This window comes from Lepidochelys olivacea (assembly GCF_965140295.1).
Source record: "Lepidochelys olivacea isolate rLepOli2 genome assembly, chromosome: 9".
Classification (NCBI taxonomy): domain Eukaryota; kingdom Metazoa; phylum Chordata; order Testudines; family Cheloniidae; genus Lepidochelys; species Lepidochelys olivacea.
Genome location: NC_140419.1, coordinates 51,562,091 through 51,586,810, shown reverse-complemented (window position 1 = coordinate 51,586,810; position 24,720 = coordinate 51,562,091).

Below are 24,720 nucleotides of genomic sequence, written 5' to 3'. Positions count from 1 at the left end.
TTTCATCTCCTGCTCCTGCTATATCATTCACTTCCTCAGCACCCTTTCCTGACTCCTTGGTTTCTTCTGCATTAAATTAAAACCTCTCCCCTTCTGGGCTCAACAAGGTGAGTTAGCATTGGCTAAAGAGGGAACTAAGAAGAGCAGTTACTGATACATTACAGGGCAAAGGAGTTATGAGCCCATCTTCTGGGGGCTGCTTAAATCCAGACCCTCAGTCAGTATGAATTACGCAACTATGAATTTTATTGATCATGTCTGCACTGTATAAGTATCCATAAAGCACGGAGTAATATCCTAATGTCTTGTCTTGGCAAGCATTGAACTCAGTGTTATACTGGGGATGGATTCTCTAGAGAAGAGTCTCTTAATTGTTCAGGATTCCAAAATCTTTAGGCGATATCCACATGTAGCAGAGAAGGGTGAATAGTTCTTTGGATTCCAGGAAAAGAGCATGTGTCTTATTTTAAATTCCCCTGGCTTGGCTGTTATGCTGAGCACATGAGGGAGGCCATTATAAATTAACCAGTCAGGTTATCTGGAGAGAGATGCAATCCCGTTTTACTTCCGACTTCCAGCAAAGGAAAGCAAATGTAAAAGGTTATCTAAAGAGGTTGTGGAATCTCCATCATTGGAGGCTTCTAAGAACAAGCTGGACAAACAACTATCAGGGATGGTCTAGCTATACTTAATCTTGCCTCAGCACAGAGGGTGGACTAGATGACCTCTCCAGGTCTCTTGCAGCCCTACATATGGCTGGAACTGAATTCCTCTCACAGCCCCATGGATGCCATGGTACATAAGAAACAGAACTCTAAAGGACAATCCAAAGTGGCACAAAAGGGACAGCAGGAAGAAGTGAGCTGGCCTATGTGGGGAAAGGACTCCCAGGGACTGTCAAAATAGACAGGCATGCATGAAATATGTACTAGTCTGGATAACAGTGTTGCAGTGAATGATACCCCACTAGAAAAGAGAAATTCGGATCCTGGGAACTGTTAATCCATTATTCACCTGCACACACTCTCCAACACTACTAAAGAAAGATGCAGATCCAAAACCATCATCTCCCTAATTAGCTGTGTCTGCAGTTTGGGAAAGCTCTTCTGATTTAATCGTTGCATGAAAGGCTTCCATGGTAGAGCTAGCAGGAGTAATGCCAGTGCTGGTGGGGCCAGCACTCTGGGACTGCTTTTCTCTTACCACCGCTGGCTACGGCCTTGGCAGAGTGTTGCAAGGCTAAGAAGCGGATGCAGTGCTGCTGCAACGGCTGCCCGTTATGCCCAGACGTTCTGGAGTCCCATGCAAACAGAGTGACTGAGAAAAGAAAAAATGAGAGGTAATATCCATCCTCGTCTACTTTCCTCTTCACCTGGGAGTGGGCAGTTATTCTAAATATCTTCTATTTCCATCGGGCATAGGGTGCAAGGTAGCATATTCCAGATGCAAGAGGTGTGCCTTTGCTCATCACCACCCACTTAAAGTTGATTGCATTTGCTACAAGCATGACCCCGCTCAGAGCCAGATTTCAAGTGGTGCAGTGCATATCTCTTCTTCCCCCCCCCCCCATTAAAATTACATCGACACACTGAAAACAGCTACTGTAGACTTGGGGGAAATCATTTCAAAATGCTGAGGCACCCAGTGAGACCCAGCCTTCCCTCTGCAACTATCCTAACTTCAGCAGTGCCAGTGGCACGAGAAGAGACAGATGTTAGAGGGACAAGGTGCAGGAGGTAAGATATTTTATTGGATCAACTTCTATTGGGGAGAGAGACTAGCTTTCAAGCTACACAGAGCTCTTCTTCATGACAGCTGTCAAGGTCAGGGGAGTGTCATTTGCAGCAGGAGAGGTGCTGGTAGTAATGGGTAAGGAAAGAGCAAGGGTGACCTCAGTGCTGACAACTAGCATAGCTTCTTCATTTCTGGGTGTGCTACTATTTTCCCTCCCAGAGGAGAGGGCATTGATGCTGGCAGTGGCTCTTGTAGCTGAAGGATTTTTCTGATAGGAATAAGATAAGCCTGTGGGAGATTCTTCAGATATCCAGGAGAACATCTGAACCTACTGTGTTGGTGATGGAGTGGAGGTCAGCTTTTTTGGTCCTTTGGAGGTGGTCACTGTGGCCTGAAATGAACAAAAGTAAAGAAGAGATTTCTGCAATATTCTCACAAGAGCATCCGGCTGCTGAGCTTAATTGGCTTAATTAACTACAATCTACCTGTGATTTGTGACACTTTGCTTGGTGCTGATGGGGCTGAATCATTTTTAAAACTGAAAATCTTGGTTCTTTCTGGACCTAATTGTATGATGGGGATAGCCATGGTCCATCATGCTGAAGATCCCGCAGTCCCTGCCTGTGTGACAGACAGCAGTTGTTGCTGTAACTCAGGGGCGGGCAAACTTTTTGGCCTGAGGGCCACATCTGGTTTCCAAAACAGTATGGAGGGCAGGTTTGGGGGAGGCTCTGTCTCCCCAAACAGCCAGGCATGGCCCGGCCCCTGCCTCCTATCTGACACCCCACACACACACTTCTTGCCCCCTGACAGCCCCCCCTCCGGGACTCCTACCCCATCCACCACCCCCTGCTCCCTGTCCCCTGACCACCCCTGGAACCCCCCCACCCCTGACTGCCCTCCGCCACCCCATCCAACCCCTCCTCTCATTCCTGACTTGCCCTCCAGGACCCCTGCCCCATCCAACCACCCCTTCTCTCTGTCTCCTGACCACTCCAGGTGTTACCCGGGGTTCTTTCAACCCAAAGCTCTTGGTAACTTTTACTCTGTGCAAGGTGGTGTCAGGAAATAAATCAGGGGAGACATGGCCGCCCGACCAATAGATGGCTGGCACAAACAGGACAACACAAGAGTGCTTTCACTTAAAGCTAAACTTTACTTAGTCTCAAGCACTTATACACATGTCTGCTACAGGTTAGTAAAACACCCCTAACCCTTGATAATGACCAAAGCTGAGTGTGGCTCTCGAGTGGCACAGCAGCAGCCCATCTGCTAATGGGGAACACAAGATGCATCCAGAGGGAGAGTCCAGTCCTGAAGAGTCCCCCCACCTCAAACTTTTCCCCCTCATTTATACATTAGTAATAGAATGACATGTCCCTTAAAGAAAACTTGTTAAGCAAGCAGTTCCAATGGGCAAGCAAGAGGCTCCTTCTGATTATCGATTAACCAGGTGAGGGTTTTTCCAGAGTTTGCAGCCTTGAGACCCCAGTAGACATTCCTGGGGCACATCCTACTCTTCTAAGATGCATGTATCAGCAACTTCAACACAATTGTTATCAGGAAGGTTGCGGGGTCAAACTGCCCTTTCTGTGGCACCCAAAAACCCCCCTCCCCTCCTGCCTTGGTTAAGCTAAGCCTGCTGACTTGGCTGCTTTTAGCAATAAGCCATAGTGGTTTCAGGCACTTTACTGGTTTGCCAAAGTCTCCCCGTAAACAGGAACCCCTGCCCCTGACTGCCCCCTGCCGCCCCATCCAACCCCCACCCACTCCTTCCTGACTGCCCCCCCCGGAACCCCTGCCCCATCCAACCCCCCTGTTCCCTGCCCTCTGACCGCCCCGACCCCTATCCACACCCCCGCCCACTGACCACCACCCCCAACTCCCCTGTCCTCTATCCAAGCCCCCTGCTCCTTGACCCCTTACTGCACTGCCTGGAGCACCGGGTCAGGCCGCGGCTCTGCAACTGCGCTGCCTGGCCACCCAGAGCATTGCACTGGCAGCGTGGCATGCTGAGGCTGCGGGGAAGGGGGGACAGTGGAGGAGGAGCCAGGGGTGAGCCTCCTGGGCCAGGAGCTCAGGGGCTGGATAGGAGGGGCTCGCTGGCTGTAGTTTGCCCACCTCTGCCATAGCTGCTCTTTCATTTAGCTGTACTGAAGTAGTCCCTGCAGGAGCGTAGCTTCTCTTTGCAAGGAGTCACGATGTGTATGCTGTTGCTGGGCAGCTCAAGGGCTTTACACTATGAATAATGAAGAAAATTGGGTCTCTTTGAGATTAACCTACTTTGCTAAAACAACAGCCACTGTGAGCTAGAGAACTGGCTCCTCAAGGTTCAGATCAGTGGAGATAAATTCAATATGCAGTATCAGCAGTCATAGGTGGCTGGGCCTTGCCACATGGCCAAACTCAAAATAGCAACCAAGTTGGAAGGGAAAACCCACCAAGTAACACATAAATTACAATTTAAAACAACATCAGAAAATGTTATTGCAAAAAATTATACGTTGGGAAGAATGTTGAAGTATTTGTTTGTTTGTTTGTTTGTTTGTTTGTTTGTTTGTTTGTTTGTTTGTTTGTTTTGATGGAAAATGTCTTTTTGATTATAGAGAAATTTTCATGAAAAAATTTCAGGTTTCTTTGGAAATTTGTAATGGGTTGTCAAAAAACCAAAACCCAAGGTTTTCAGTTTCACAACAACCTTCTCCCCCACATTCAATTGTCAGTGAAAAATATCAATGAAAAGGAAGAAAAAAATGTTTTCATCAGATTGTTTTCTCCAATTAGCTCTAGTTTTGGGCTCCATGGCCACAACAGTTACATTTCTCTGATCCTCAACTCTTTCCTTTCCTATTCGTCATTAAAGTGACCACCCTTACACTCTGGGTACTCCAGAAGTAGCTGGGGGATGGGAAAGGAGCTGTTGCCAGTGGTTGAACAGTTCACAAACCTAGGACCAGGAACAAGGAAGAGGAGAGAGAAATGATCCTTGGGTGTGCCAAGAGACTTGGATGGAGATTAGGAGCCAAATCTTCTGCTGATGTAACTCCACTGATGTCAGTGAAGATATACTAGCAGAGGATTTGGTCCTAGGACCAGGTTTACCATCAGTGTTGCCCACTCTCATAATTTTATCATGCGTTTGGTGTATTAGAGACCCAACAGGTTGATGCGCAATCAACCTGTGGAACTCCTTGCCAGAGGATGTTGTGAAGGCCAAGACTATAACAGGGTTCAAAAAAGAACTAGATAAATTCATGGAGGATATGTCCATCAATGGCTATTAGCCAGGATGGACAGGAATGGTGTCCCTAGCCTCTGTTTGCCAGAAGCTGGGAATGGGTGACAGGGAATGGATCACTTGATGATTACCTGTTCTGTTCATTCCATCTGGGGTACCTGGCATTGGCCACTGTTGGAAGACAGGATATTAAGCTAGATGGACCTTTGGTCTGACCCAGTATGGCTGTTCTTATGTTCTAACTCCCTGACTCATTTGAATCTGAGAGAATCTCATTTTTGTTTTGAAAAGAAGCAAGTTTCATGGATGTGCAGGAAAGCTTGACAGTGTGACCCTAGAGAACCATAAAGTGAATCAACTAGACGGTAAATAAAAAGAACTTACTCTCTAGCTCCATCTCAGCCATATCCCATTCATTTGACTCATTCTGTTTCCTTAAAGATCTGGCAGTGTGTAACTCTCACATTAAGCATCTGGGTCTTCCATGCCAATCCACCAACATCGATTCATGCTTCCATGGTCACTCTCACCAAAACCATTCCAGACCCATTAATAAAGCAAGAGATAATAAATGCGTAAACCCATCCTGAGTGTATTCCTGCCACCTCGAAAGCACATAAAGGCATGTCTCAGCAGCAACTGCCAATTATCACTCCCCTATTGATACAACATCACTTTAGTCTTCCATAAACTCTCTCAGTGTACTGATCAACAAATTGGAATAATTAACTACGGTTACATGAAACCTACCCCAACATAAATGACTCCTAATTATATATGATGCGCTAACCAGCTGTACCACTGGAGCCCTTATTCACTAATTCATCCGGTGTTCCCCCCTCTCATTTTGAAAGTGTGTACATAGAGCGTTCCTGATTAGGGCAGGATGCTAATTGCAGCTGTGCTAATACAACCAACAGCCTCCATTGCAACAGCTTGTCTGTCTGAACATAAATTGCCGTGAGTCCCACAGCCTCCTCACTCTGTTGTCCATAGGAAATAACACCTTTCATATATTATACAAAATGCAGTCAGCAGATGTTAAAACAGATACATTAGCCACTGAACTCTTACTATGGGTCATCAGACATCTCTATTTTGCTTTCAGTCTCGCACACTGCATCATTCCCCTGAACCTGCGGAGTGTTTAATTGAATCAGTCACAGAGCTGGCCAGGAAACTGAATTTCACTTCCCTGAACAATGTCAAATATTTGGAACAATTTTCATCCGGAAACAGACCAAAAAAAAAAAAAAAAGACAGACTCTCGAAATGTTTTGTGGAAGTGAAATTCCCCAATATTGCATTTTAGAAACATTGGAATGTCCCCGCAGTGGGAGATATGGTGCTTCTGGAACGCTACATGCTCCCTGAATCCCAGCTCCCTTGTAGCCAGGAAGCCCTAGCTTTGCAGCCTACCAGACGAGCTGTGAGGGATCCTGGAGAGCCCCAGCTCCCAAGCTCTTTGCAGGGCAGGCTGCTGAGAAGTCAGGGAAGCAGGCAAGTGAGCTGGCAGGAAAGTTTAATCAAATCTGGCTCATTCCCATGGAACTTCTCAATTTTGACAAATCAGCATTTTCTGGTGGAAAAATGTTCAGTAGGAAAATTTCCAGGCAGTGCTAATCAGCGTATCTCTGGGTTTGTGCAATCTGGCAATAGTTTTATTAGCCAGGGTAAAAGTGGGTGTGTGGGGCTCTCCAGACTCACAGTGGGGATGGAGGCATAATTAATGCCAGTGTTGCCTGGTGGAAGCAGAGTCCACCTTCCGCCTACCCATGGAAAGTCCAGAGTTTGTGCAAATTCTAGAACCGTGCACTTTGCCCATCCACCCAAGGTCCCTGCAAGCTCACCATCCTCATCCTTCCTCATTTGGAAGTTATGCAGCCCCTGCAGCTCATCCTGGGCCCCCACAACATCTCAGCCCTACTGGTCAGAGGTTGTGACCCAGGCACAAAAGTCATGCTCTATCCTGTGAACATCCTCCTGCTTCCCTGTGTGCCAGGTGCTCTAAGGTTACAGGGGGGCATGACTCTAGGACTTTTGCCGCCCCAAGCAAAAAAAATGTTGGCCGCCCCCCTTTTTTTCGTGCCCCCCTGCCCCCAGCTCCTCCCCAACTCTTCCCCTTCCCAACCCCTTCCCCAAATCCACGGCCCCACCTCCTCCCCCGGGCATGCTGCATTCCCCCTCCCCCCATTGCTTTCTGCGGCTCCCCACCCCTGCAACCCTCCGCCCTAGCTCCCCTCCGCTCCACCTGGTCCCCGAATACGCCGCCGCTCTGCTTCTCCCGCCTCCCTCTCAGGTGAGGGAGAGGCAGCGTGTTCAGGGGAGCAGGCGGAGCGGAGGTGAGCGGGGGGAGTGCAGGAAGTAACGGGGGGGGGGGTAAAGGAGCCGCTCCTCGCCCCAGTTCTCCTCCACTCCACCGAGTGCGCCGTCTCTTGGCTTCTCTTTCCTCCCTCCCAGGTTTGCCACGCCAAACAGCCGTTTGGCATGCAGCAAGCCTGGGAGGGAGGGGGGAGAAGCGGAGAAGCAGTGGCACGCTCAAGGGAGCAGGCAGGGGCGGAGCAGAGGCGAGCTAGGGTGGCGGGGGCACATTTCTAGGGGCGGCATGGCCGGCACCTGCTTGTTTTGCTGGTGCCAAGAGCTTGCCCTGACTGCTGGTTTCAGTCTTTGGCTCTGTTCAGGTACCACCGTTACATGCACTGCCTCGTCTGAGATGCCCTATAATTTCTCTTACAAGATTCAGCAGAAACCTTTCTTGCTGAGCAAAGAGTCAGAGTTAAGTGTTCATCCTTGACTCCATTTTGAGAGAAGCACTGGTAAATAGTATCCAGACTTCTGGGAATTTCCCAGGGATTGATCCATTCCCCTGGGTTCCTTGAAGTTTCCCAAAAGGCCTTTCTGTTTCTCCCAGAAGCTAGTGCATCAGGAAGCTATGCTGGGAATTATGTTATAGGCAACCAGAAGGCAGTGCAACTGCAGTGACATGGTAGAGCACAAGCATGACTGCAGGGCAAAACTGCAGCTGACCTAGCATGGCTCATGGGGATGTGCTGCACCTTTTGACATGTACATCCATGCTTCCCACCCATTTGATGGACAATGGTTCACCTCTCTAATATGAACACAGCAGGAGGGTTGCCAAGCCTCCTGTAGTCTCCAGGAATGAAAGATTAATCTTTAATTAAACATTATGTCATGTGATGAAACCTCTAGGAATACGTCCAACCAAAATCGGCAATCCTATGCAGCAGTAGGAGTTGTGTGGGGCGATCTGGGGACAGAGCTGGGTAAAGCGAGGCTGACTTGTGTCTAGTTTCTGCCTTAGCAAAATGAAGCATCTTTTACAAAAAGAACAATCCTGGGTGGTTAATGAACAGTCCACAGTTCACAATAGCAAAGTGCTGGGTGCCATCAAAGGCATCCTGAAGTTAAAGCTATGACTGCTTTAATAATCAATGACTGCAGAGCGTTTAAAAAAACAGCTAAGCTTTCAGGGGCTTAAGACTTATTGCTTGCATTTTCTCAGCTTTCTTAAAGAAAAAAGGGGTATGGTAGAAAATGGTCAAATGTATCATTTATAGCAAAATATTAATGTAGCAGCAGGAGACATGATGTGGCCATCTATCTATAAGCATTCAGACTTCAAAGGAAGCATAAACATGAAATTAATGATTTGTCTAGTGTAAGGGAAAAATAAATGCAAATGCAGCCTCATTAATATCAAGTGGGTGACTTCTTGCTTTATGGGGTTTGGATTGATTTTGTCAAAAGCCAATAGATTTATTAAAAATGTCTTTTAAATTTAGCGTCCATATACCCATTAGTTGAATGAAATCAAACCCTCAGCAATTGCCACCATCTCTCCTCCTCCTCCTCCCCCGCTCCCGGATGTTGTTTTACTTAAATAAAGTTCTTGCATTAGGACTCACTTTCATACTGAAATATGTCTCTTGTAGGAGCTGCTATAAACGTCAGCATTTTCCACAACATTAGTTTATGTGCAGAGTGAATTTTAATGGCATCGTAATCTTACTGCAATCAATTGTGGTGCAAGGGGAGGGGGAGTTATGGGAGTGTTCATTAAATAGAGCTTTGCATCAATTTTAATGTTCAAAAGCCTTCAAAGGTTTGGTGGAGAGTTTGTTTGGTTGGTTGTTTTTTTCATCAGTGTCTCTTGACAAAATATTTGTTTGTGGTTTTTTTGCTGTTTTTAATGGCCAACGGTGGATAATTTTGTACTTTTCTTTTCCCCCCACCCTCTTGGTTTGTTTAAATATCTCTTTTGACTGCCCCTAGAGCATAGGATCACACTCATCTTTGCTTCCTCATTCTCACATGGACAATGAAGGTGGAAGAGGGAGATAAACTGCTAGTCCCCAGAGGTGTTTTATCCAACTAAAGATTCTGGGATGGCCCCTGAAGCTTATTCATTCTCCTCTTGCCTGTCCATAAATCTCTGGACTTTCCCAAAGTTTCTGTAGGCTGATGTAACCAGGCCATTTGCTGTGCTCATTGTGGCCTCCTCTGTCCATTGCTCTGCCATCCCAGTCCCTCTCAGATCCTGTCCTCACACAGTCATGGCATAAACGAGTCTAAAATGTAATAAAATGTAGAGCAAACCACACTAGATTGGCTGCTGATTGATAATCGTTGAATGTGTTAGCAGAATGCTCTGGGCAGATGTAATGGCCCCAGCCATGGGTCGCCAAGCACAGGAGCCTTCAAAACCAAAGTACAGACGACTATGATTTGAGTTAAGGGAACGACTCTCTTCGCTGGTAGAAGTAGTTGGGCCTTATCCTCTATGTAGAGGGGAACATGGCAAAATAGGGCAGGAAGTTATGCACTCCCTCCTCAGGTCCACAGAAGAAAAAAACCAAAACGCTGCATGAGCTCACACTATGTAATGAGCTCTTTTCATCACATATCACTAGAGGAGCTGGACCTGGGACCTTTCTGCACCAGAGCACAGACTTCCATCAGAAGAGGTAAAGGAGTGACATCAGTAGCTGTTCCAAGTTTAGGCTCTTCTCCACTCAGTGGACCACCCACTAGCCAGGGACCTGCAAACTTAGCCAATGCATTACACAGAGACTTGCTGGGGGGAGGGAGAAAGAAAATTTTCTGTTTCATGTGAAATTCCATGATTTCATTTTTTTCCCCCATTCACACCCAGAATGAAAAAAACATCTAAATTTCCCATGAAATTAAATTCTGGAAAAAAAAATCAGGTTAATTGAAAAGTTTTGTTTCAAAATCAAACCATTTCATTCCGATTTTCACCGATGAAAATTTTTAAAAGGTTGTTTTATTAAAAAAAAAATTCAAAACTCATTGTGAAATGAAAAATTGAAATATCAAAAATGGGACATTTCATCATTATCAAAACACTATGCTTCATTATTTTTTAAAACCAAATTTCATCCAAATAAATACTTTTTAAAACATTTTGATTGAGATTAAAATTGCATTTTCCATCAATAAATTGTTTCAAGGAATAATTTCTGACCTGCTGTACTTACAAGTCTTTAGAAAAAAGTGAAAGTTGAACCCTGCAATACTGCAAATTTTCTGTTGTCATGGTGCTTTATGCCACAATCTACAACTCAAAACTGCAGCAGAGTTATTTTTAAACACCACTTATTAATTAGAATGAACTTATTCAGATGAGTTTAGAGGAAGAATTCACAATATATGCCTTATAATGTTATATATGTTCGCCCAAGCAGTTGGTATAAAATTACTGTAGAGGACAGAAGTGAGGAAGAAAAAGATCGCCAAGATATTTTGGGACCATTGTTGTACCTGGGAGAGGTAAAAGATGAGATAAGGGTAGGGTCAGTTTTTTAACGTGCCTAAGTCAATTTTAAAAATGAGACAGGCCTGGGCTACACCTAAAACATAGGTCAACCTAGCTACATTGCATTCCTGAGTGATGCAGTTAAGCTGACCTGAGATGTGGTGAAGATACCTCCAGGCTGACAGAAGCTGCCACTTCGCAGAGGTAACAGATAAACCCCTTCTGTCACTGTAGCAAGTATCTATACTACAGAGCTGCAGCTGTACCACTGTATCATATATAGTGCAGACATAGCATAAGGCTCCTAAATCAGTTAGATGCTGCAACTCTGAGCAGAGCAACTCCTAAATACCTTTAAAAATCTCAGCCATAGTGACTAATGTTTGCCAGATTCAGGCTTAGAAAAGGCAGTGAAAATGACAGTGTAATTACCTGAGAGGAAAACAGTGATACTTTCCACTGTCCTGAAGAAGATATGCCATTCTTGTGGTCAAATTTCTGGGTGTAGACAAGAAAGCAGTAAAAAAACAGGTGCCCAACAGCCTTCCTGTTGCATCCCTGTGTTAACTACATAAAACTCTCTCTGGAATACTCCCACACCAACATCAGCTTCCTGGACACCACAATCAACTTCACCAATGGAACCCTACAGACAACTATATACAAGAAACCCCTGGATCACCACACCTACCTTCATAGATCCAGTGGCCACCCCCCCCCACACACACACACCAAGAAATCTGTTATCTACAGCCAGGTACTCAGATACCATAGAATATGCTTCAAGGAGAAAGTTTGGGATATACACCTTACCATCCTAAAACCACCTTCACCAAGCAAGGATACTCCATGAGAGAAGTAGATCACATCATGGAATGGGCCACCCAAATCCCTGAAAGAACTTGCTTCAGTACAGAAATAAAACTCTCTCCAACTGCACACCCATAGTTGTCACCTACCACCCCACAATGGAACCCATAGGTGCTATCATCCAACAATGCTGGCTTATTACAACAATCTGTAACCCATTACCAATTCCCGCCACCTGCTTCTCCCTGTTCCTTTCCTCCCTCTGACTTAGGGTGTGTTTATGGACCACTTCACCTTGAATGGTCCCTTGAAATATTTGTTAAATATTTATTCTAAACAATCTGTTCTACCTTGTGACACTCTAAGACCCTGTCAACATTACAAAATTATGTCAACGTACCTTAGGTTGGCATACATCCAGCACAATTATTAAATTGCTTGTTTGTGCGTATTCTTGGCTTCTTGTGTCTGTGGTGTGCATCCTCACCAGAAGTGCTTGTATCAATTATATTGTCAGTGTGGGGCATTGTGGGACAGCTCTAAAAAAGCCAGTAACAGTCAACATAAGCAATGCAGTGTCTACACGGACACTGCATTGACTTAATTACATCGACCATGACTCAACGCCACTCAGGGAGGTGGTGTTACTAAATTGGCATAGAGAGGCACAGTAAGTGAAGGCACTTTCACAGCTAGGTCAACGCAAGGCAACTTGCATTGATCTAACCGTGTAGTGTAGATCAGGTCTAAGTTTGTTCCCCAGACCTGAAGAAGAGCTCTGGGTAAGTTTGGAAGCTTGGTCAGGTAAAAGATATTACCTCACCCACCTTGTCTCTCTTAGCTACATAAATGCAGAACTCCCTCAACTTATTTTAAAAATTTACAAAAATTAGATAAATGAGGGGTATTCTGTTTAATTTATTGATTTATTTGATTTCTCTGACACCTATCCTGTGCTCTTAGCACCCCCTATATTTTAAAAACAGGCAATAGAGAAATCACTTTTTTTATACTTTGATTCATATAATTTACAATTACAAATTTTGCAAAAAAGAAAACAAAAGTACTCGATCCAGCCACCCTACATTAGCTCAGCTAAATTCTCATGTGATTTCCAGCCTCTTCATGTATGTAGCTACGTAAATTAAAACAAATTTTCACATTACATATTCTGTGCACTGCATCTTTAAATACGCAGGAGTCCCTGTCCTGCCACTGGGGCAGCCACCATTTTGTGTTTCAGTGCAGATAAATATGTTAACAATGGGTTGATCTGTTCTGTCTGTCATACAGACTCTATACTTGTTCTTTTGTTGTTTTCCTTCATCTTTACTAAAAGTCACTGAGGGTACATCTACACTGCAATAAAAGACCTGCAGCACAGCTGAGGCTTGCCTGGGTCAGCTGACTCGGACTGATGGGGCTTGGGCGGCAAGATTCAAAACTGCACTGTAGACGTTCAGGATTGGGCTGGAGCCTGGGATCTGAATCCCCGGAAGAGGGTTAAGTCTCAGAAACCGGGCTCCAGCTGGAGCCTCAGTGTTTATGATGCAATTTTAAGCTCCACAGCCTGAGCCCTGTGAGCCTGAGTCAATTGACCTGTGCTCCAAGACTTGATGCTGTGGGTGTTTTATTGCAGTGTAAACATTTTGCTTTTGGGGTATGGAGAATCATAATGAAAGTTGCTCAGTGAAATGATCGATGTGTCAAGTGGTCTACAGAGCACAACTGCAGACCTGCAGAGCTAAAGTAATATTATGGCTATATCCCCTTTTGACCAACTACTAGTGGGTGACATAGTCACTTGCACCTGAGCAGATATGATTTTCTACCCAGCAGGTCACACACACACACACACGAGCCAATCAGAAAATAGCAAATATTTACCATCACAAATTTTGAAAAAAATAAATAGAGGGCTTTTTTCAATAGAAAACTGAAAACAGCACATTTGGGGGGCTTCAGATACCAAACTCCCAAAAACTTAGTTTTCAGTTTCTGTTTTTAATTTTAAAAAATTGACTTTTTTTTTTCAACCAAAAGCAAGGACACGAAAGGTTTTTCCATGCAAATGAAGGAATGCTCAGCTGACTGGAAGGCTAATTTGTACTGAACTGATTTCTCCTTCAGCACACACCTAGAGCCCACCATCACTGTGTGAATACCTGGATGGGCTACTATTAGGCAGGGGAGGGACAGTTAAATCATTACAACTTCCACCTGAAAATCAGTTTGGAAGCACATAAGAAGGCTGCCTAAGAGGCTGGAAGCCAAGGAGGGAGGTTCAAGAGGCAGTCCGCAACCTTACCCAAGTAAAAGTTGGCCTTTTTACTTGTCTTGCTTCAATATACAAGTGCAGAAACATTATTTCTCTTGGGCAGGCCTAGGGAGGGGGGCAGGGTTAACAGAAATGAAAAACAAAAAATAGAAAACAAAGCAGGAAGCAGAATTAAAGCAGAAGTCATCTCCCCCTCTCCCCCCCCCCTCCACTGAGCCTCTTTTGTCCCAGTTTCGGAGGGTAGGAGATTTAGAATCTATGTTACTATGGAAGAATCCAGTAGTGAGGAAAATCTGAGTCTTTTCTGACATGCCTGATCTCCTGAGGTAACCTAAGCAAATTAACAAACAGGACAACTGAAAAACAGGTGGAACAATCCCTCATTTTAAACAGGCTGCTTTCTGGGCTATGTGCCCACTAGAATGTCATTCGCAGCTCAATCTGCCTGAGTTTACTAACCTATAGTACTTTCCTCCTTCTAGTTCTACCTCAGCAAAAGCCGAACTCATATACACATATGAACACTACTCTTAGCGCTCCGCCGTATCAAAAACTGTGGGAAGGTGGTTATAGCATAATCCTTGTTGGCAAGGGACTGCGGCCAGCACCTCTTTTAACACCAATGCAGGCAATGCAGACAAAATGAAAATATGAGGGGGGGGGGTGCTGAGGGAGTTGGCTGATGAGATTACAAAGCCATTAGCCATTAGCTTTCAAAACTTGTGGCGCTCGGGGGAGGTCCCGGATGATTGGAAAAAGGCAAATAGAGTGCCCATCTTTTAAAAAGGGAAGAAGGAGAATCGGGGAACTACAGACCGGTCAGCCTTACCTCAGTCCCTGGAAAAATCATGGAGCAGGTCTCAAGGAATCCATTTTGAAACACTTGGAAGAGAGGAAGGTGATCAGGAACAGTCAACATGGATTCACCAAGGGCAAGTCATGCCTGACCAATCTGATTGCCTTCTATGATGAGATAACTGGCTCTGTGGATACGGGGAAAGCAGTGGATGTGATATACTTTGACTTTCCCAAAGCTTTTGATATGGTCTCCCACAGTATTCTTGCCAGCGAGCTAAAAAAGTATGGATTGGATGAATGGACTATAAGGTGGATAGAAAGCTGGCTAGATCATCAGGCTCAACGGGTAGTGATCAATGGCTCCATGTCTAGTTGGCAGCCGGAATCAAGCGGAGTACCCCAGGGGTCGGTCCTGGGGCTGTATTGTTCAACATCTTCATTAATGATCTGGATGATGGGATGGATTGCACCATCAGTAAATTCGCAGATGACACTAAGCTGGGGGCAGAGGTAGATATGCTGGAGGGTAGGGATAGGATCCAGAGTGACCTAGACAAATTGGAGAATTTGTCCAAAAGAAATCTGATGAGGTGCAATGAGGACACGTGCAGAGTCCTGCACTTAGGGTGGAAGAATCCCATGCACAGCTACAGGCTGGTGACCGAATGGCTAAGCAGCAGTTCTGCAGAAAAGGACCTGGGGATTACAGTGGATGAGAAGTTGGATATGAGTCAACAGTGCACCCTTGTTGCCAAGAAGGCTAATGGCATATTTGTCTGCATTAGTAGAAGCATTGCCAGTAGATTGAGGGAAGTGATTGTTCCCCTCTATTCGGTACTGGTGAGGCCACATCTGGAGTATTGCATCCAGTTTTGGGCCCCCCACTGTAGAAAGGATGTGGACACATTGGAGAGAGTCCAGCGGAGAGCAACTAAAACGATTAGTTTCAGAGTAGCAGCCGTGTTAGTCTTTATCCGCAAAAAGAAAAGGAATACTTGTGGCACCTTCGAGACTAACAAATTTATTTGAGCATAAACCTTCATGAGCTCACTTCACTACAGCTCACGTCATCAGATGCATGCAGTGGAAAATACGGTAGGGGGATTTTCTATACACAGAGAACATGAAACAATGGGTGGTACCATACACACTGTAATGAGAGTGATCAGGTAAGGTGAGCTATTACCAGCAGGAGAGGAAAAAAACCTTTTGTAGTGATAATCAAGGTGGGCCATTTCCAGCAGTTGACAAGAACGCGTGAGGAACAGTACGGGGGAAGAATAAACATGGGGAAATAGTTTTACTTTGTGCAATGACACATCCACTCCCAGTCTTTATTCAAGCCTAATTTAATGGTGTCCAGCTTGCAAATTAATTCCAATTCAGCAGTCTCCCGTTGGAGTCTGCTTTTGAAGTTTTTTTGTTGTAATATTGCCACTTTTAGGTCTGTAATGGAGTGACCAGAGAGACTGAAGTGTTCTCCGACTGGTTTTTGAATGTTATAATTCTTGACATCTGATTTGTGTCCATTTATTCTTTTATGGAGAGACTGTCCGGTTTGGCCAATGTACATGGCAGAGGGGCATTGCTGGCACATGATGGCATATATCACATTGGTAGATGTGCAGGTGAACGAGCCTCTGATAGTGTGGCTGATGTGATTAGGCCTTATGATGGTGTCCCCTGAATAGATATGTGGACACAGTTGGCAACGGGCTTTGTTGCAAGGATAGGTTCCTGGGGTAGTGTTTTTGGTGTGTGGTGTGTGGTTGTTGGTGAGTGTTTACCTCAGGTTGGGAGGCTGTCTGTAAGCAAGGACTGGCCTGTCTCCCAAGATCTGTGAGAGTGATGGGTCGTCCTTCAGGATAGGTTGTAGATCCTTGATGATGCATTGGAGAGATTTTAGATGGAGACTGAAGGTGATGGCTAGTGGCGTTCTGTTATTTTCTTTGTTGGGCCTGTCCTGTAGTAGGTTACTTCTGGGTACTCTTCTGGCTCTGTCAATCTGTTTCTTCACTTCAGCAGATGGGTATTGTAGTGGTAAGAATGCTTTATAGAGATCTTGTAGGTGTTTGTCTCTGTCTGAGGGGTTGGAGCAAATGCAGTTGTATCGTAGAGCTTGGCTATAGACAATGTATCGTGTGGTGTGGTCGGGATGAAAGCTGGAGGCATGTAGGTAGGCACAGCGGTCAGTACGTTTCTGGTATAGGGTGTTGTTTATGTGCCCATCGCTTATTAGCACTGCAGTGTTCAGGAAGTGGATCTCTTGTGTGGACTGGTCCAGGCTGAGGTTGATGGTGGGATAGAAATTGTTGAAATCATGGTGGAATTTGTCAAGGGCTTGTTTTCCATGGGTCCAGATGATGAAGATGTTATCAATGTAGCGCAAGTAGAGTAGGGGCATTAGGGGACGAGAGCTGAGGAAGTGTTGTTCTAAGTCAGCCATAAAAATATTAGCATACTGTGGGGCCATGCGGGACCCATAGCAGTGCTGCTGATTTGAAGGTATACATTGTCCCCAAAGGTGAAATGGTTATGGGTGAGGACAAAGTCACAAAGTTCAGCCACCAGGTTTGTCATGACATTATCTGGGATACTGTGCCTGACGGCTTGTAGTCCATCTTTGTGTGGAATGCTGGTGTAGAGGGCTTCTACATCCATAGTGGCTAGGATGGTGTTTTTAGGAAGATCACCGATGGATTGTAGTTTCCTCAGGAAGCCAGTGGTGTCTCGAAGATAGCCACGAGTGATGGTAGCATAGGGCCTGAGGAGGGAGTCTACATAGCCAGACAATCCTGCTGTCAGAGTGCCAATGCCTGAGATGATGGGGCACCCAGGATTTCCAGGTTTATGGATCTTGGGTAGCAGACAGAATACCCCTACTCGGGTTTCTAGGGGTGCGGATTTGCTCTTGTGTTTTTTCAGGGAGTTTCTTGAGCAGATGGTGTAGTTTCTTTTGGTAACCCTCAGTGGGATCAGAGGGTAATGGCTTGTAGAAAGTGGTGTTGGAGAGCTGCCTAGCAGCCTCTTGTTCATATTCTGACCTATTCATGATGGCAACAGCACCTCCTTTGTCAGCCTTTTTGATTATGATGTCAGAGTTGTTCCTGAGGCTGTGGTGGCACTGTGTTCTGCATGGCTGAGGTTAAGAAGTTAAGAAACAGATTGACAGAGCCAGAAGAGTACCCAGAAGTAACCTACTACAGGACAGGCCCAACAAAGAAAATAACAGAACGCCACTAGCCATCACCTTCAGCCTCCATCTAAAATCTCTCCAACGCATCATCAAGGATCTACAACCTATCCTGAAGGACGACCCATCACTCTCACAGATCTTGGGAGACAGGCCAGTCCTTTCTTACAGACAGCCTCCAAACCTGAGGCAAATACTCACCAACAACCACACACCACACACCAAAAACACTACCCCAGGAACCTATCCTTGCAACAAAGCCCGTTGCCAACTGTGTCCACATATCTATTCAGGGGACACCATCATAAGGCCTAATCACATCAGCCACACTATCAGAGGCTCGTTCACCTGCACATCTACCAATGTGATATATGCCATCATGTGCCAGCAATGCCCCTCTGCCATGTACATTGGCCAAACCGGACAGTCTCTCCATAAAAGAATAAATGGACACAAATCAGATGTCAAGAATTATAACATTCAAAAACCAGTCGGAGAACACTTCAGTCTCTCTGGTCACTCCATTACAGACCTAAAAGTGGCAATATTACAACAAAAAAACTTCAAAAGCAGACTCCAACGGGAGACTGCTGAATTGGAATTAATTTGCAAGCTGGACACCATTAAATTAGGCTTGAATAAAGACTGGGAGTGGATGTGTCATTGCACAAAGTAAAACTATTTCCCCATGTTTATTCTTCCCCCGTACTGTTCCTCACGCGTTCTTGTCAACTGCTGGAAATGGCCCACCTTGATTATCACTACAAAAGGTTTTTTTCCTCTCCTGCTGGTAATAGCTCACCTTACCTGATCACTCTCATTACAGTGTGTATGGTACCACCCATTGTTTCATGTTCTCTGTGTATAGAAAATCCCCTACTGTATTTTCCACTGCATGAATCCAACGAAGTGAGCTGTAGCTCACAAAGGCTTATGCTCAAATAAATGTGTTAGTTTCTAAGGTGTCACAAGTAATCCTTTTCTTAAAATGATTAGGGGGCTGGGACACATGACTTATGAGGAGAGGCTGAGGCGAGTGGGCTTATTTAGTCTGCAGAAGAGAAGAGTGAGAGGGGATTTGATAGCAGCCTTCAACTACCTGAAGGGGGGTTCCAAAGAGGATGGAGCTCGGCTATTCTCAGTGGTGGCAGATGACAGAACAAGAAGCAATGGTCTCCAGTTGCAGTGGAGGAGGTCTAGGTTGTATATTAGGAAAAAATATTTCACTAGGAGGGTGGTGAAGCACTGGAATGGGTTACCTAAGGAGGTGGAAGAATCTCCATCCTTAGAGGTTTTTAAGGCCCAGCTTGACAAAGCCCTGGCTGGGATGATTTAGTTGGGTTTGGTCCTGCTTTGAGCAGGGGGTTGGACTAGATGACCTCCTGAGGTCTCTTCCAACCCTAATCTTCTATGATTCTATGAGAGGAAGTGAACAGTGTTTACAAAGAAGAGAACAAGCCATTCTCTGGTGGGTTGAAAACCATGTTTGACAGAGTCAAGCCAGTCTAAGACTGGGTGTGTATAACAGGCACAGGAGGTGCAGCAGTAATGGTATATATAATTCCATTACTTAGAGGTTGTCCAGACTTGGAATATCCATTCTGTGGGAAATTTTGACTTTATGAAATTTGTTTTAATTCTGAACTGAAAAGAAAACAAATATTTTCAACATTTCACGCAAAAGAAAATTAAAAAAAAATTTGGCTTCAGAAAATTCCACTCTGGAATTTTGAAATGTTTTTTCAAATTTTTTTATTTTATTTTATTTCTATCCTTAAACTATTTTAATTAGTGTTACATGGTTTCATGACATGTTAGTAGTAGCAGTGCACTGATATGTCGTGGAATATTGTAAAAACAAAACAAAAATATAAAAATGAAAATAAAATAAAATTCAAAACTAAATTTTGAAATCCTGAAACAAATATTTCAAAATTTTCCAAATGAAAATTTTCCCAAACAGCTTTTTTAAAAAAATTCAAAATAGTTCTTTATCAATGGCAATACTCACCACATTTCAAATAAGACATCATTTTACATCATGAAAAAAGAAAGATTCAATGAAAAATTTCCGACCAGCTCTACTATTACCCTTCCCTTTTCCCGGCATCTCAGCTTACTTCTCTACCGAAGCACATGACAGAGTTCTGTCTTTTCTGGACAAATCAGAAAAGCTTTACACAGAGTTAAACCTCAGAGCTATGGGATGCATAACCCTGAATGTTAATAACAGCTGCCAGTTGGACTCAGAAAGAAAGCACCATCGAATTTCTTAGTGAATGAGCATTTCATACCTTTAATACATACACAAATATTTCCAAACAATATTTGAAATACTGTTGAAATACGTCTTGCACAAAGCTATTAGATAAAGAATCTAGAGCTCAATAGCTATTAGCCACGATGGGCAGGGATGCAAAACCATGCTTCTGTTTGCCAGAAGCAGGGAATGGGCGACATGGGATGGATCACTTGGTGATTACTTGTTCTGTTTGTTCCCTCTGAAGCACCTGGCATTGGCCACAGTCAGAGGACAGAATGCAGGGCTGGCTGGACCATTGATCTGACCCAGTATGGCTGTTCTTTGTTCTTATGAACCCATTGGTGCTCTTTATTTAGATTTCCCCCTTTTGTTGCATACATTTCAGTGCCAGGTTTCAACAGAGCATGTGTCCCTTTATACTTTAATACATAAATGCAGACACCTGCCCCTCTGAATACCTCCCGGAGCAGTTCTCTCTCCCTAGCTGACAGGGATGCTATTTTTATTTCCTTCTTCTCACTTGCATTTTGTGCTTACTGCAGGCAAGTTCAGTTCTTTGGAGCTAATGTACGTGTGCCAGCTTTGTTTGAGATAACAAAGCTTTTCGATAAGCTAAGTACAGGTAGGAGAATCAAGCAAAGAGCCTCTATTTACAGTCGAAACCTACACATAAAAGGCATATGATTCTTAAGTTCAGAGGGCTCAAGAAGATAAAAAAAATAACCTGTCAGGCTGTACGCTTACAAAACTAAGAAAAAACTATTCAATACCCTAGAGAAAAAATGATCAAAAGTTCAGAATGATTAACTATCCAAGGTCCCAAGAAGTTGTGTTGAAAAGGTAGGGTGCAAAGTAAGGAAAAAGCATATGAATCATATTGTTAACATTGTTGTTTAAATGTACCTGGGATGTCTACCTAGGTATTCCAGCACACTCATCATTAGCATGTTAGCCTACAGTGAGATCTTGCTCTCCACACTAACGAGATTTCTTGATCACAGAGTGTTCAACAAAGTCACTATGTGCTTCTACTGCTACCAGCTAGTAACATTCAATTTCTACCAGGTATGTCATACAACTAGGGAGATCATGATGCAATGGGCATTGTCAGTTTTGTAAGCCTTGCCCATGCAATAATTGTTGTAACTCATGCTTCCACAGTCTGGCTCTCTGTCCCCTATCTAGTGTCTGGCCCACATAAAGAGTCCCCTTCAGTCTTTAAGCTCAGGCACTGGAGGCTTGTGATTTTAGCTCCAGAAGTTCCGAGTTCAATCCCAGCTACTGGTGACCCATCCTGGGGTGTCGCATTACATAATGATTTAAAGGGATTTTCATCAGTCCCCATTTTTTTCCTGGAATCTAGGGCCGAGTGGGGACTCACTAAGCTAGGATCTCCTTCTTCTCCCTTCCCAAAAAATAAAACTATACTTCCTTCTGTAATGGCAAGCCGTGTGAGTCCCCTGTATAATTTATAAGACTTACAAGGGACCAGAGGAACCTCAATGAAGCAATCTTTAATTAGAGATAAAGGAGAGGGTGAAGCTAGGTTCTCCATGCCAGTCAGACCCATGCAGCAGTCTACAAAGCCCAAATATATGAGGAACACAAAAATTCTCTCCTTCCTTCCTCCTTCTCACCTGAAATCTAAAACCTTTGAAGTGCCTCTCCCCCATGCCCTCCACTCTGTTATCCCCTGAACCTTCCTAACTAGTCAGAACTGTTCAAGAGGGTGACCCAGGACACTTAACCCACCACTAGTCCAGAACAGCAGGTCCACAGCCTGCATGTGTCAACATGAGCTTCAAATAAATAAACAAGGAACAAAAAGAAGAGAGAAATCATCAGGACTGTTAACCTGACACCAGCTCTTTTGATCTCCTCTTTGGATTGCAAGGAAAGGGGAAGTGTGCCTCCTTTTAATCTTCACTTCTGCTCTTTAAATGCCTCGATAATGTTCCCACCAACCAGATCATTTTCATTTGCAACTCTAATTAATATGTGAATAAATATACTTTGGAGAGGTGGATTGATTTAAATGAGGGCTGTCTTCCCACCTTTAATCTATAACACTACATTTCTCTTGAGAGAAAATAGCTCCTAGCTTGCACTCTTTCTTTCTTTCTTTCTTTCTTTCTTTCTTTCTTTCTTTCTTTCTTTCTTTCTTTCTTTCTTTCTTTCTTTCTTTCTTTCTTTCACCAAGTTCATGCATGACTCTCTCTCCTCTTTTTTATTATTATAAAATAATGGCCTCAGTAGGTGAATAAAAGGTTAGGCAAGTTTTACAAAAATGGGAGGCTATTCACCCTTGCTACCTTTAATCTACTACATTCTCCTCCTAATGAGTGTAAATTACCCAAGCTATTTCACAGAGTCTTTATACTGTACAATACCAGCTGGCAGGCCATTCTCAGAAGGGCATTCTTGTATTATAGGTATTAGTATTATCTTCAATCTTTTGTGGTGTGAAAAATGAGGACAACACGAGGCTTGACACAAAGCAGCAGCCAGGCACAGATGAGTTCTGTAGGCTCCGGAGGGATATGTAAAGGAATGGTTCGACATGGACCTCTGCCAGGACTGTACAGGGAGGTACGTGCATGTATGTCTATGTGGGGAACAGATATAAATCATGGGATGGGTGGACCAGCTGGGATCTAACTTGAACCTTTGCTCAAAGCTCAGATTGAACCCCAATGAAACTGATTTCAGGGTTCTGTTTTTGTTCACCTTCGTGCTTCACGGCTCAGGCCAGGAATGGGAAGGGAAGAAATAAAGTACCTCATTGCCTTTTCTTCTGCAATTTCCAGCCCAGGTTTGCACAGCCAAGATCTAGGCCCTGATACTGCAGAGACTTACAGAAGCAGGTAACTTTAAGCATATGAGTAGTCCCAGAGACTTCCATGGAGGGGGCTGAAGAAGGTTCCCAGGCCTTTTAGCTGGTGATGCAAGGACCTTTCACAATAGCCGTGCCTGTGCTCTCACCTGAGAGGGTCTGGGAGGGGCAGAGAGGAGTGGTGGAGCCAACTCACCTGCAGGGAGCAATCTGCACCAGTCCAATGACTGATAGAAAATGCAACGCATCTCCCACCCCCGAAGCATGGGAAGCAGCCCCTGGAAAGATTGGGGCTGCATGAGGGAGCCCAGGACATGGTACCTCTTCCACCTCCTCTGTAGAATCTCAGACATGTAGAGCTGGAAAGGACCTCAAGAGGTCATCTAGTCCACACTGCTACGCTGAGACAAGATCAAATAAACCTACACTGTCCCTGACAGGTGTTTGTCCAACATGTTCTTAAAAACCTTCAGTGAGGGGGAAATCCACAATCTTCCTTGGAAGCCTGTTCCAGAGTTTAACTATCCTTATCGTTAGGATGTTTTTCCTAATAGCTAACCTAAATCTCCCTTGCTGCAGATTACACCCATTACTTATTGTCCTACCTCCAGTGCACATGGAGAATAATTGATCACTGTCCTCTCTATAACAGCCCTTCACACATTTGAAGGCTGTTATCAGGTCCTCGCTCAATCTGCTTTTCTCAACTCGCTCAATCTGCTTTTCTCAAGGCTATACTCTGTGCATAGGCCTACTATAAAAGAGCCATGGTCTAGTTCCCCAGGGTAGAGGAACATAGCAGAGGCATGTACAGAATAGTTTGAAGAAGAGTCAGTTGCAATTTATAAAACATTAACCTTGCTAGGCAAACTCAATAGCTTGCAGCTCAGCCGGGGTCAGGGTTGGATTTTAGTAATGTGTCTCAAAAACTCTTCACTGAACAAAACATTCCAATTGGCTCTGAAGGGAATCCATGCCAGATGGACTGGAAACTGGCTAAAATACTGTAAAATAAATCATTTTGATAAATGTCAAGGACCAAACTGGGGGAAATGTAGGGGAGCATCACAGGGATAAGTCTTATTCAAATCTTTGTTTGGGAGCACCCTAAAAGATAACTGCAGATGGGTCAAGATTGTGGAGGAGCTGTGTACACCAGTGTGGGCAAAGAAATGAAAGGGACCTAAAGAGATTTAGCAATATGGGCAGAAAATGAGATCCTGCAAAGCATAGCAATATATCTGAAACATGTATACTCAATGGGAAAGGTCAAAAAGCTTTGGGATTATAGTCTGCAGCAGATCAGACATGAGTTTGCAATAGGATGTAGGTGCAAAACAGTTCTACACAGTTTTGGGCTGCACATGCAAAGGCATATGATCTTGGCATAGGGAGGTAACAGTCCAGGTGACCACAACTGGAATATTGTGCTGAGTGAAAACCCTATGCAGAGACTTTTATGACCAATAAAAAGACATAAAAGACCTTCAGGTGTTGTAACTCAGCATAGCTATGTAGAAGTTAATATGCCAGATCTCAAACTGGTTTAAATTCATGTTGCTCCACTGAAGACAATGGGGCCAGATCCCCAGCTGATGTAAATCAGCGTAGCTCCACTGAAATCAATGGGCCAGATTCCCACCAGGTGTAAATTGATGTTGCTCCACTCAAGTCAACGATCTAGCCCAGAGGCTCCATGAAATCCACTAGGGACTTTACTGATTGACAGGGAAGACACTCAAATACTATGATGATGGGAGGCAGGACAAATCC